Source organism: Macaca nemestrina, chromosome 10 (genome assembly GCF_043159975.1).
Source record: "Macaca nemestrina isolate mMacNem1 chromosome 10, mMacNem.hap1, whole genome shotgun sequence".
Taxonomy (NCBI): domain Eukaryota; kingdom Metazoa; phylum Chordata; class Mammalia; order Primates; family Cercopithecidae; genus Macaca; species Macaca nemestrina.
In genome coordinates this window covers 64,772,795-64,785,170 of record NC_092134.1, presented here as the reverse complement: position 1 = coordinate 64,785,170, position 12,376 = coordinate 64,772,795, and positions in this window count along the sequence as shown.

Genomic DNA, 12,376 nt, shown 5'->3' with positions numbered 1-12,376 from the left:
TGCTTCAGCCTCCCGAGTAGCTGGGATTACAGGCACCCGCCACCGCGCCCAGCTAATTTTTCTATTTTTAGTAGAGACGGGGTTTCACCGTCTTAGCCAGACTGGTCTTGAACTCCTGACCTCGTGATCCACCCACCTCAGCCTCCCAAAGTGCTGGGATTACAGGCATGAGCCACTGTGCTCGGCAAGTCATCTTTCAAATACATGCCTTTGCAGTATTTCTCTACTTCCTCAGTAATGTAAACTTCATTTTCTCTCAATTTTCATAAGTGGTATTTTGTTGCTTTACCCAACATATTAGGGAGAAAATTCTTCTTTTTAATTGGATTCTCGTATGTTGATCTATTTCTATTGTTTTCTTAAAAAAATTAGTGTCCTAGTTTAAAAGTATGTATTAGTTTCCTAGGGCTGCTGTAACAAATTATCACAAATTTGGTGGCTTAAAGCAACAGAAATGTACTCTTTCACAGTTTTGAAGGTCGAAGGCCAAAATCAAAGTGTTAGGATGTACTCCTAGAGGCTCTTGGAGAGAACCTGTTCCTTGGCATTATGCCACATCACATGTGCCTCCATCTTTGTATCTCCTCCTCTGTCTAATCTTTCTCTTACAAGGACAATTGTTTTGACATTGAGGGCTTACCCACATACTTCAGGATAATCTCATCTCAAAATGCTTAATCACATCTGCAAAGACACTTTTTTCAAATCAAGTTAACAGAAGTTTGGGGGTTGGGATGTGGACATATCTTTGGGAGCCATTAACCTACCAAAACATTGTAACAATTTTTCAGTACCAAAGACTAGTATGGGTCTGCTCCAGGGTAACTCAAAACATTCTGAACTGAATCAGCAGACCCTCAGGTCTCCCTAGAGAGATCCTGAGGACCTAGGAAAGCCCCAGAATTAAGCACTCTACAAGCATTCTGAGGGAAGTCTGGGATCAGGTGAGACTTTAATTAGAGTCCATCAAAGGTTTAGTATGGACTAGTTCTACAATTCCAGAAGCAACACACTAGGCATGGAATACTGTTAACCATTGTCATCCCACAGAATTACCTTCTACTTGTGTCAGTATATATTCTGCCTACTCTACACATTTTATATTTATCAATGATGACAGAAACCTCCTCCCTTTTACTTAGATCTAATAGTAATATAACAAACGTATTTTCTTTTTCATTTTCAGACATATCTAGAGGGTTTTCTCTTCATCTCACCTGTTACACTTTTAATCAGACAAATATGATTCATATGAGAGAAAAGTAGTGTTTCTGAGACCAAATGGTGGTGTTTATAAGATTTTGCTTCTGCACTGAATTCAATGTTTTATTTATTGCTTGGTTATTTTTGTTTTTTAAGAAATGGGAGGAGTGTCATATCTAGAGGTACATGAAAAAAAAAGTGGGAGGAATGGACAGGCACAGAATTAAATGATAAAAACTCATCTCATTGGAATGAAGTACACTGAACATTTGAGGAAGTTAGAGATTAATTCAACCCAACGGGTTTTGGGGTTTTTATATGTGTTAGTACATTCAGCATTAGGGTTGGGTTTCTTGTCTCTGTAATCACTTCTCAAAAATGAATTTGGGCTTCTCCAGATAGCCTTTTTATCCATTTATTATTTCAAGTAAAGGTATAAGGAAATTGTAACCATTTGTGTGCTTTACATGTTTAAGATACAAACTTACAGTTCCCAGAAGTCGATTCAGTCATTCTCTATCAGAGCTGTTGTGGAAAAAGTTCTCACTTCACTTACTCATTCCTTTGCATTTTCCAACTTTAGTAAAGCATGACTTCATGCCTTGGATCATACAGGATTTCAACTGGAGATTTATAGTCTATTTTGTTAGAATAAAAAGCAATAATACTTCCTGAAATACATCTTGGGCTCCTTGCAGAAGCTGAACTATCTGGTAATTACTATTTAGCAAACAGCTAACAGCTAGCTCTTAATTTTTCAGAAATAAGAGGACATCATGGGCCACTATCATACCACTAATTTTATTCCACCAATGCTTTCACAGAGGATGTCACCAAAGAAAGAAGTGGCGCCCACTACCCCACCCCCATCCTTCCACTCTGAACCAGTACAGGATATTCTCATGGTCAGGGCATTCTCTCCTTGGCAGGATGTAGTTGATGACATATGCAGAATTAATGACTTGGTTGCCCTAGGCCCCCTGCCAAGGCTTTTGTTCAAGGGAGGGTAAAGAGGACAGGTCTCAGGATGTCATGCAAACAGGATGGATACAGAATGCCAACCAGGTTAGCCCTGGCAAATAAGACATTTTACAGTGCCACTACCTACCTCCATACTGTCAGAGGAGCCAGTTGCACAGTGTTGATCTCCCTAAGACTATTATAACAAGGAAGGGGTTTTTTTCTTAGCCCAGTTACTACTAAAACTCACTCAGAGGAGCAAGTGGAATTTGTCACAATTGGCTCAACTGCTTTATCTCACTTTGAAAAAGAGAAGTTACAAATTCTAGTAAGCAAAAGATATTTTGTGACCAGGTCTCCCTGACCTGCACAAAATAAACTCTACATGAGTTAAACCAAAACAGATTTAATGTCTAACCTTAAATCTAGTTTGACATTAACTTCTTTTCCAAAGAGAAATAACCTTAACAATCTGAAATCATCCCTATGCAGACTTGCTCGACTCTTCTTTTCTGCCATCCTATGAATCACAAATAGAAGTTTAAGAAAGCTGTCATTTAGGCTCCCCAAATTCAGTTAAAATGGGGAATGATGAAAGAATAAGAAAAACCAGCAAATGATAGCTTACTTATTCAGTTATTTGGCCTGATACAGCTTCAAAGTGACATTTCTAGATTAAAGAACTGATAAGCTCTGAGAGTTGAGAAATAATAATACTAGTTATGTCTTGGACACCCTAAGATGTGCCACCATTGCTCTAAGCACGTTACATGTGTTGTTTAACCCTCACAACAATGCTATGAAATAGGGGCTGAGTCTCCTAATAAAGTTAATGAACGCATTATATCAAAAGAATGAAATTTTAAATACAGATACTGGAAAATAAAATTATTTTTGATGTATTATAAATGAATACCTTGAAAGCTCAAAAAAATCTATTAGAAGTATTCAGGAGCGGCCAGGCGCAGTACCTCAAGCCTGTAATCCCAGCACTTTGGGAGGCCGAGACGGGTGGATCACGAGGTCAGGAGATCGAGACCATCCTGGCTAACACGGTGAAACCCCGTCTCTACTAAAAATACAAAAAACTAGCCGGGCGTGGTGGCGGGCGCCTGTAGTCCCAGCTACTCGGAGGCTGAGGCGGGAGAATGGCATGAACCCGGGAGGCGGAGCTTGTAGTGAGCCGAGATCGTTCCACTGAACTCCAGCCTGGGAGACACAGCGAGACTCCGTCTCAAAAAAAAAAAAAAAAAAGTATTCAGGAGCTTAGGGAAGTAGCTGGATATAAGATAAGCATGCCAAAAATCAATAGTGTTTCTTTGTATTTATAAAAAATACCGAGAAGTTGATATGATAGTAAACACGACAGACAAAAACTAAATGCCTTAAGGTATAAGGTTAAGAAAGAACTATTTTAAAATCTTATTGAAGGACATAAGTCAAGATCTGAACAAACACATTGAATGGGAAGATAATATCATAAAAATATCAATTCCCCCAAATTAGCATGTTAATGTATAATGATTACAATTTAAATTTCAACTAGGTGAGGTTTTTTGTTTGTTTGTTTTTGTTTTTTTAATAGACTGGATGTTGGTCTTGAACTCCTGGGCTCAAGCAATCCTCCCACCTTGGCCTCCCAAAGTGCTGGGATTATAGGCATGAGCCACCATGCCAGGCTTGGGTGAGGTTTTCTTTTTTTTTTTTTTTTTTTTTTTTTTTGAGACGGAGTCTCGCTCTGTCGCCCAGGCTGGAGTGCAGTGGCCGGATCTCAGTTCACTGCAAGCTCCGCCTCCCGGGTTCACGCCATTCTCCTGCCTCAGCCTCCCGAGTAGCTGGGACTACAGGCGCCCGCCACCTCGCCCGGCTAGTTTTTTGTAGTTTTAGTAGAGACGGGGTTTCACTGGGTTCACCAGGATGGTCTCGATCTCCTGACCTCGTGATCCGCCCGTCTCGGCCTCCCAAAGTGCTGGGATTACAGGCTTGAGCCACCGCGCCCGGCCGGGTGAGGTTTTCAAATTGAAATTAAGCAAAATGGGCCGGGCGCGGTGGCTCATGCCTGTAATCCCAGCACTTTGGGAGGCTGAGGTGAGTCACCTGAGATCAGGAGTTTGAGATCAGCCTGGCCAACATGGTGAAACACTGTTTCTACTAAAAATACAAAAATTAGCCAGGCATGGTGGCAGGTGCCTGTAATCCCAGCTACTCTGGAGGCTGAGGCAAGAGAATTGTTGAACCCAGGAGGCAGAGGGTGCAGTGAGCTGAGATTGTGCCACTGCACTCCAGCCTGGGCGACAGAGCAAATCTCCATCTCAAGAAAAAGCAAAAAGAAAAGAAATTAAGCAAAATGATCTTCAAGTGGAAGAAGAAATGACAATGATTAACCAGTAGAGTAGAAATGAGTCCAGAACTAGATTCCAGTATATGACAAGTTTATACATGACAAAAATATATTATTTTATTTTATTTTATTTTACTTTATTTTTGAGACAGAGTTTCACTCTTGTTGCCCAGACTGGAGTGTAATATGGCATGATCTTGGCTCACCACGACCTCCGCCTCCCGGGTTCAAGTGATTCTCCTGCCTCAGCCTCCCGAGTAGCTGGGATTACAGGCATGCGCCACCACGCCTGGGCTAATTTTGTATTTTTAGTAGAGATGGGGTTTCTCCATGTTGGTCAGGCTGGTTGTGAACTCACAACCTCAGGTCATCTGCCCGCTTCAGCCTCCCAAGGTACTGGGATTACAGGTGTGAGCCACCATGCCCGGCTGACAAAAATATATTTCAATAGAAAAGAATATCAGTAAAATGCTAGCACAACTAACTATCCGTCTAAAGACAATAAAAGTTCAACCCCTATATCATGCAAAAAGCACTTTCCAGATACATTGAAATTTTTTCAAGCTTTAAAGTAAAACAATAGAAGTCTTAGAAGAAAATCTAAGAGACTAGAAATCTAGAGATAGGGCAGACCTTCCTAGTCAATTTTTAAAACTCACGCTATATTTAAAATATATATTTCAAGTAAATAATAAATGTATGTGTGTGTCTGTACGCACAGATGCTTCTCAGTTTACAATGGGGTTATGTCCCAATAAGCCCATGATAAGTCAAAAATGTAAGTCGAAAATGCATTTAATACCCTGATAAATCCATCACAAAGCTGAAAAATTATAAGTAAAACTGTAAGTCAGGGAGTGTATATATAAATTTAAAATTTGACAAAATGTATTGCAAAGTCAAATTTGGGAAAGTATAACACAGATTAAAAAACTATTCACAGCCGGGCGCAGTGGCTCACACCTGTAATCCCAACACTTTGGGAGGCCGAGGCGGGTGGATCACCTGAGGTCAGGAGTTTGAGACCAGCCTGGCCAACGTGGAAAAACCCCATCTCTACTAAAAATACAAAATTAGCTGGGTGTGGTCGCACATGCCTGTAATCCTAGCTACTCAGGAGGCTGAGGCAGGAGAATCGCTTGAACCCAGGAGGCAGAAGTTGCAGTGAGCAAAGATTGTGCCACTGCACTCCAGCCTGGGCAACAAGAGTGAGACTCCATCTCAAAAAAAATAAAAAACAAAAAGATAAACTATTCAAAAGAAAAATGGTTGAAAGATATATAACTCGGCAGTTCAGATAAGAACAAATCCAAATGGCCCATCATCATAAAAAGATGCTCTAACTGTAGCCAGAGAAATACAAATCAAAGTACCAACAAGCCCAACACATGGACGAAAACTGCAGCAAACACTACAGTCCCAGAAGAGGTAAAGGGCAAGAAACGAATCATTTATTGCCGATGGAAATGTGCGTTGTAGAGCTGATATCTATTCAAATTAAATATGCATATTTGACCTTAATTCTACTACTGATATCTACACCAAAGAAATAAAAGGACATATACACAAGATTATTTATTGCCATACTCTAGAAGGAAAAACAGAGTGCATGCCCATCAATAGAATAATTGAATAAATTATGATTCATGCATAATATAGAACATTATGCATTCATTTAAAAATGAGTTTGATGTCTAAAGGTTGACTTAGAGGGATTCCCATGCAAAGTGAACAAAACAGAATACAGAGAAGGATGTGTGTGAGGGATGCCTTTGGGTGCCTGGGAAAGGAGCTGAAGAAAGGAACTGAAGGATATTTACCAAGTTGTTAATATGCATTACCTGACATGGTGATATAGGAGTAAGGGTAAGGAAGTGAAGGATCTAAGTAGGTGGAAGAAGAAAAGCAAAAGTACAACAGTAGGAGAAAAAACAGGATGACTCTTCTATACCCCTTTCTATACATAGGGATGCAGAAGAGTTACTTGTCAGTAACAAGTAAATAACATTTTCTGGAATATAAAAAATAAAGCTATATGAATGTCATCATTATATGTGAAATATGAATGTAAATACATGGGAGGATAATATGCATTAATAAAAATTATTGTGGGGGCAACAGTATCATGGATGACTATATTATTTCCTTTTCCTTAACATTGTTATGCTATCTTTGAGTAACATTAATTTTAGAAATTTAAAAATAATTGTCATTATACTTAAACCTTATATTTAAACAAGAAAATAATTCAGAAAACCACAGTTTAACTTTAATTACCTGAAATTCAGCCTTTTTACACAGCTAGAGAACTTCAGTTGATCTTGTGAAGGACAAAGAAGCAGAAGGACTTCTCTAGGATGTTGGGTTTCCTAAAAATTAAACTCAATCATTTAAAATTGCAAATAGGTAGGCAGGATGGATTTTGAAGCACAGATTTCCCAAATGCCCTTTTTGCAGAAGATTCAGCTTCCAAACAAGTTTCAAGGGCAATGTTCATGATAGACACAACTTTTTCTTAGCATTATATTGCACTGCCAATACATATTCCATCATTTTATGCTTTTCAATGCACTTCCATTTATAAAAGCTGCATAGTTTGCTCTTATATGCCAATATGTTTGTAGCTTAAAATATACTTGAAATATTGTAAGTCAGTTTGTGCTCTTGATTTATGAACTAAATACACTACATTTTCCATTATTAAAATAACACCTTGGCTAGGTGTGGTGGCTCATGCATATAATCCCAGTACTTTGGGAGGTTGAGGCAAGAGGATCACTTGAGCCCAGGAATTCAAGACTAGCCTGGGCAACATAGGGAGACTCTAGCTCTACAAAAAGTTTAAAAATTAGCTGGACATGGGGGCACACGCCTGTGGTTCCAGCCATCCAGGAGGCTGAGCCCAGGAGATCAAAGCTGCAGTGAGACATGATCGTGCCACTGTACTCCAGCCTGGGCAACAGAGCAAGACCCTGTCTCAAAAAAAAAAAAAAAATTAAAGACATCTTGAATATTCTGTTGTTTTTAAAGAGCAGATTCATGGATCATAGATGCATGATGCATCTTCTTAAAGATACATTATCATAGATCCTCTAATTAGAAGATATATCCTCTAATTAGAAGATATATAGACAAAGATATATATATATATATTTTATATATATATATATATATAACGGATTATCCTTTCAAATTTTTAATTATTTGTTACATTGTTTTCAAAAAGATGTCTGTTTGCTTTCTTTGTATTTTCAGACCCACCCCACCTCACCCCCACCCTCTTCCACTTCATTCAGGATGTGAATAGCACATCTTCAGACGAACAGTGAGGCCTGGATGATGATCTGCATTAGGCAAATAGAACCTACTGAAAGCTAAAAGCCTTTTCCTGTGTCTTAGCAGCACAGAAGCCACTCCTCCTTCCCCCCAATGTTTGTGCAAGCCCTAGAGAAGAGGAGACAGCCCCTGTGATGTGTGAGGTTGAATTTCCTGCCCTCAACCCATCAAATCAGGCAGAATGAGGGCTCAGTCAGAACTACAACTACAAAAGAGAAACATTTTTATGTGACTTTTCTTGCCTGCTCAAATTTTGGGGTTAAGGTTCATGCCAGCTACATTCTTTGCATAATAAAATATAAACAGTATAAATTGTTCTATTTAGAGAAAACAGCAAAACAATGCTCTCCCAAGGGCCCCAATAAATCACTCTTCAGAAACGTGGATGTGTGTTGGATTTACAGGATTTCTATGCCAAGCAGAGAAGTACATGAAAACAGGAAAGCAAAATGCATAAATTGCAATAATAGTTTTGTGGTTTAGCTGAATAATGTCCTATATCAACAGAGGATAATGATTTTAGTTTTTCAGTTGCCCCAAGATCATTTCCATTACTGATGAGGCTTGAGATGTCTGTGAAAAAGAGTCATTGCAATTGATTTATTTGTCTGGCAAACATTTTGTCAGCAAATTCACCAGTACCTCAAAAATCTCACTAGCTACTCTATGCTTAAGACATTAGAAGCATAAGCCACAGTGAAAACTAACTTAAGGTATAAGCATAAGCCACAATGAAAACTAACTCTTACCATTAGAATTCTAAGAAGCAGTAATGTATTTGTGATTTTACATTAAAAATCTCCCAGATGTCAGCATTTAAATCACAATTCAGTAATATGAGTAATTTGAAATTAGAAAGTTTTATACTTCACTATTCTATTTTCCTCTGTAAATTGAACACAGTTTGAAAAAATTAAGAAAAGAAGCTATAAAAAATAAACTGTTCAAGGATTCTTCCTGTTTTTAAACACCATAAGATTATGATGATAAAGACATCATTTGAAGTGGTAGAGAGTACTGTGAAATATCTATATGTGATATAATGAAAATGAAAAATAATCTGATTATTTTTTAAAATTAATCTTGTTAGAGTAGTTTTTGAGGAATTGTATGCAAGTGTATTGATTGAAAATGACCTCCTCATTCAAGAAAAATCTATTGAGCACTTACTAAGTGTCAACAGGTGAATGTGAATAAAATAGATATGGTCCCTGCCTTCTTGGAGTTGAATAAAATAGCAAACACATATTTAATCTTTATTATATGTTGTGCGTTATAATATTAACCAATGTTTATTGAGTTGTTATTATATGCCAACTATGCCAATCCTGTCCTAAGCAATTTATGTATGTTAACTAATTTAATCCTCAAAATAAATCTATGAGGTAGGTACTATTATTTCTGTCATAAAATGACAAAGGCATAGAGAGATAATTTATCCAAAGTTCCATAGAATAAGTAGGGGACCCAGAATTCAATTCAAGGAGTCTTTTTTGTTCTGCATGACATCTCAACTGCTATATAAATATTATTTAGTTCCCAGGGCAAATGTTTCAGGATAATATTCTTATTCTCTCAATTTTACAGAAGAGAAAACTGAAGTGTAAAGAGGTGAAATAACTCACCAGAAGTTAACTGACAATGATGCTACCCACTACATTACACTGCCTGACTGGGAAGACACTCAATTTAACAAGTGCTGACCAGGCTCCACATTTAAACTCTGACCCTGTTTGACCTTAAAGTAATGCATTTTTCTTCAAAGCGGACACTTCTCCACGCCCAAAAAAGCCATATCTGAAAAGACATAATGTACTTAATCAATGGCTTCCTGCTATAATCACCACAACCACATCCTTTCCTAGAATCATATCTGTCTCATTGAATACTTCCATTAGCTTTTCTCCTATACATGAAGTTCAAATAGCAAACCTGAGTTTTTGAGGGTATACACAACTTACACATTCCAGGCTCAAATACTTTTTTCCTCCCCTGACTCATGAACTTTTTGAAATTTAACAGTTTTTTCTATCTTTTGTGCTACCTGGTCTATCTGAACCAAATGTATGTATTTTGCAGTTTCCTCCTAAAATACATTCAAAGCACTGTTTTGTTTCACATAGCTGATATTTAACTGCTTTGCAATAACACTGCTACTTATATTCAAACAAAAATCTGCTGTGTTTTTAAGAGGAAGCCAAACTAAATAAATCATTTTAAAGATCTATATATGGTTGGGCGCAGTGGCTTATGCCTGTAATCCCAGCACTTTGGATGGCGCAGACGGGTGGATCACTTTGGGAGGTCAGGAGTTCGAGACAAACCTGGCCACCACAGTGAAACCCCGTCTCTACTAAAAATACAAAAATTAGCCGGGCATGGTGGCGTGTGCCTGTAATCCCAGCTACTCGGGAGACTGAGGCAGGAAAATCACTTGAACCCAGGAGGTGGAGGTTGCAGTGAGCCAAGATTGCACCATTGCACTCCAGCCTGGGCAACGAGAGTGAAACTCCATCTCAAAAAAATATATATAGGTTGAGCACGGTGGCTCACACCTGTAATCCCAGCATTTTGGGAGACTGAGATGGGTGGATCATGAGGTCAGGAGTTCGAGACCAGCCTGGCAAACATGGTGAAACCCCATCTCTACTAAAACCAAACAAACAAAAAAACAAAAACCAAAATTAGCCGGGTGTGGTGGCACATGCCTGTAATCCTGGGTACTTAGGAGGCTGAGGCAGGAGAACTGCTTGAACCTGAGAGGCAGAGGTTGCAAAGAGCCGATCGCACCATTGCACTCCAGCCTGAGCAACAAGAGCAAAACTCTATCTCAAAAAAAAAAAAAAAAAAAAAGAATAAAACATTGGGCGGGGCATGGTGGCTCATTCATGCCTGTAATCCCAGCACTTTGGGAGGCTAAGGCAGGCAGCTTGCTTGAGCTCAGGAATTTGAGACGAGCTCAGGATTTCAAGACCAGCCTGGGCAACATAGCGAAACCCGATATCTACAAAAAAAAAACAAAAATGAACTGGGCATAGTAGTGTGGGCCTGTAGTCCCAGCTACTTGGGAGGTTGAGGTGGGAGGATCACTTGAGCCCAGGAGGAGTCGAGGCTGCAGTGAGCCATGTTTGTGACACTACACTCCAGCCTGAGTGACACAGCGAGATCCTGAGGAAGGGGAGTGGAGTGGAGTGGAGTGGAGTGGAGTGGAGAAGGAAGGAAGGAAGGAAGGAAGGAAGGAAGGAAGGAAGGAAGGAAGGAAGGAAGGAAGGAAGGAAGGAAGGAAGGGAGGGAGGGAGGGAGGGAGGGAGGGAGGGAGGGAGGGAGGGAGGGAGGGAAAGGAAGATGGAAGGGGAGGGGAGGGGAGGAGAGAGGAGGGGAAGGGAGGGAACAAAAGGGAAGGGAAGGGAAGGGAAGCCAAGGAAAGGGAAGGGAAGGGAAGGGGCATTGTTCAGGTGCAAGGCCCTCAAGTTTGTTTGTTTGTTTAAAAGAATAAAACATTGAAGAAAGAAAAAAGAAAAGAAAAGAAAAGAAAAGAAAAGGAAGAAACCCAGCCAGTCATGGTGGCTTATGCCCATATTCCCAGCACTTTGGGAGGCTGAGGTGGGTGGATCACCTGTGGTCGGGAGTTCAAGACCAGTTTGACCAACATGGAGAAACCCCGTCTCTACTAAAAATACAAAATCAGCCAGGTGTGGTGGCACATGCCTGTAATCCCAGCTACTTGGGAGGTTGAGGTAGGAGAATTGCTTGAACCTGGGAGGTGGAGGTTGCAGTGAGCTGAGATTGCACCATTGCACTCCAGCCTGGGCAACAAGAGCAAAACTCCGTCTCAAAAAAAGAACAGGGGAAGGGGCAGGCAGGGGAGGGGAGGGGATTGTTCAGGCCCTAGGCCTTCAAGTTTGTTTTTTTTTTCTTTTTAAAGAATAAAACATTGCCCTGCACAACAATGTGAATGTATTTAATGTCAATGAACTACAAACTTAAAAGATGGTTAAAATGGTAAATTTTATGTACACACTACCACAATTTTTTTTTTTTTTTTTTTTGAGACAGAGTCTGGCTCTGCTGCCCAGGCTGGAGTGCAGTGGCCAGATCTCAGCTCACTGCAAGCTCCGCCTCCTGGGTTCACGCCATTCTCCTGCCTCAGCCTCCCGAGTAGTTGGGACTACAGGCGCCCGCCACCACACCCTGCTAGTTTTTTGTATTTTTTAGCAGAGACGGGGTTTCACCGTGTTAGCCAGGATGGTCTCGATCTCCTGACCTCGTGATCCGCCCGTCTCGGCCTCCCAAAGTGCTGGGATTACAGGCTTGAGCCACTGCGCCCGGCCACACAATTTTTTTAAAGTAAATTAAAAGAGCTGGTCAACATCACGAGCGGGAAAAATAAAAAAGACTAAAACATTGCCAACCATGCACTAATATCAATTTGCAAGATGTAAGTTTTACTAAAAATAGATTTTAAGTAAGAATGTGTGTGTGTGTGTGTGTGTGTATATATATAGCTTGTTTGTTTTGTTTTTGTTTGTTTGTTTT